Source organism: Helianthus annuus, chromosome 10 (assembly GCF_002127325.2).
Source record: "Helianthus annuus cultivar XRQ/B chromosome 10, HanXRQr2.0-SUNRISE, whole genome shotgun sequence".
In the NCBI taxonomy this organism is placed as follows: Eukaryota; Viridiplantae; Streptophyta; class Magnoliopsida; order Asterales; family Asteraceae; genus Helianthus; species Helianthus annuus.
The window spans coordinates 58,754,287-58,757,136 of NC_035442.2; positions in this window are offsets into that span (position 1 = coordinate 58,754,287).

The following is a 2,850-nucleotide window of genomic DNA, read 5'->3' on the forward strand; positions in this document are numbered from 1 at the left end:
CCAACACACCGACACCAAACAGCACAAACCGAGACCACGGTTGCGGGTCCGGTTGCGACTCGAGACCGTGTAGTCTCGACTAGACATAACAACTCGAGACCATCTCTGTTGCGACTCGAGACTTCAAAACCAGCACAACTAGAGACCACCTAGTCTCGACTCGAGATCGCTTAGTCTCGACTCGAGACCGTGAACACTTGCACATCTTATTGGACTTTCACTGTTACAAGCCCAACTGATTTGGGCCGGACACATGGATTCATTTACGTGACTTTGCTATTGATGGACTGCCATGATTTTTCGTGTATGCCATGATCAATACCTGTATGCAACTAGATGGAATATGTGTAGAAAACGTACGTGCACTACTTGAATACGAACCTAACTTTATATGGTAACCATGGTAGGACGTGGTTGACCACCAAATAGCTTGATTTAACTTGTCTGTGTATCTGCCGAGCAACCCAAGGTGAGTTCACACTCTTACCAAGGCATGGGATTCCCGGGGTGTTGGGAATGGGATTGAAAGGATAAGGTTGAATAGTTTCATACGGATACCATTACTAGACTACCATACCATCGTCCTCGGTTGTGCAGGATACATACGTAAAACCTACGTATACCTAAGTTACTCACTGTCCTCAGGTTGCGAAGGACACTCACGTAAAACCTACGTGAACGGATACTCACTACTGCCTCGGTTGTGTCAGGCACTTACGTAAAACCTACCTAAACCCCCATGTACCCCTATCCTCGGTTGTGAAGGATACTTACGTAAATCCTACGTAAATTGTACGTATTACTGTTCTCGGGATATGTAGAACACTTATGGTAACACGTAGTCTAGTGGATAAATAACATGGGAAGCTGTGACAACTCGAATTTCCAAGATTTCTATTACGCATTTATTGCACGTTTATTGATTGTTTAATTGTTTGCTTGCACAATTGGTTTGCTATGAAACTGTATACGTTTTGATACAATATAGTGTTTTGTGGTTGTGCATGGTTATGTGTTACTTGTGAAAGATTTGACAAATAATGGAATGTGGTGTTGAAACTGTAATAAATAATACTTAAGGGTGTTTAGGGTTGATAGTGAAACCTTAACAACTCATAACCCTAATCCCCTTCCCTAATCATTCACTAATCATTCACAAAGAATCAAAACACGTACTTCCACCTCCTCTAATCCTCTCTACAACATCTTCTCATCACTCTTGGTTTCACAAGTCTTTTGCATCAAGTTTAATCCTTCAATCCATTTAGAATCAATCAAGGTAATTGCTTAATCATTGTTTATTGATTGTTTGATTGTCATCTATTCTTGATTCTTGTAGTATGTGTAAACCCTAGTTCATCATATGATAGTTCTGTGTTTTCAATAGATGTTGATTATTGTGTAATCACTGTTTGATGATTTATATGATTGTATTGTCAAAAATATTCATGATTGACTTGATTCGATGTTGTGAAAGTATGAATTAGGGTTTGAGCGTATGAAGACGTAACTGATATTCATATGATTCATTAACTGGTCGATGATCGATGATTGATGTTAATTGTGAAACATGTTCTAGTCCGAATATTGTTTGATTGAATATGTCCGAGTTTTATAAAAGGGTAACTGGTCCGAACTCTTTAATAAACACATAGAGTCCGAATTTTATTAATGGATGATATATGTCCGAGTTTTGTGAGCATTACATGGTCCGAGTTCTTACATATTGAAGTGTCCGACTTTTAAAACAACACAAGGAGGTCCGATCTTTGCACTATGTCCGAGTTCTGGCAAGGACAAGCTGTCCGAGTTTTATGGTAGTGCAAGGGTCCGAACTTTATTTGTTTGCAAAGTCTGAGTTTTGCGCATGGCACATAAGGGTCCGAGTTTCATGTTAGGGACTCTTGTCCGACTTTTGAACAGGGGAAACCCCCCCCACACTTGTCTGAGTTTAGAAGGGCAAGGCCATGTCTAATGTTGTGTGATGTTAAATTGTAAACAATGAATTGCATATTAGATAATGATTAATCCGTTAAGCTGTGTATCACACTTATGACACTTTGTTAAATCCCTGACTTCGTTATACCTGTGAAGTTTAATAACGCTGCTAATGTACTGAGTATCTTAACGATGACAATTAGATTATCATCCATGTTAGACTGAAATGTGAAAGCAAAGGCGTGACGCATGAATTATGTGAATACGATGAACTGATTATATGATGTATGATTCTATATGTGTATAATCGTATGATATTGAATGCAATTGTATGATTCTGCATGCGTGAACATTCTATGCGATATCATCATGTACACAATAAACACACAAGACACAACTGCCTGAATGTCAATGATTTGCAAACCCTAATTTGATGCAAACACTCACATCGTATCATGTGCAACATATCCTAGGTCGTGTGTAACGGACTTAGACATTTGATAAACCCTAGAGCATAGCATACCGAGCAAACCAAGGTGAGTTCACACTCTTACTAAGGCATGGGATTCCCAGGGCTTGGGAATGGGATTTAAGGAATAAGGTTGAATAGATTCGTACTGACACTACCACTAGACTACCATACTCGCTGTCCTCGGTTGTGCAGGACACATACTTATGCTATTCACTGTCCTCGGTTGTGCAGGACACATACTCATGCTACTCACTGTCCTCGGTTGTGCAGGACACATACTTAAAATCTACGTAGACTTACTACTATCCTCGGTTGTGAAGGATACTCACGTAAAACCTACGTGTACTTATACTTACTACTATCCTCGGTTGTGAAGGATACTCACGTAAAACCTACGTGTACTTAGACTTACTACTATCCTCGGTTGTGAAGGATACTCA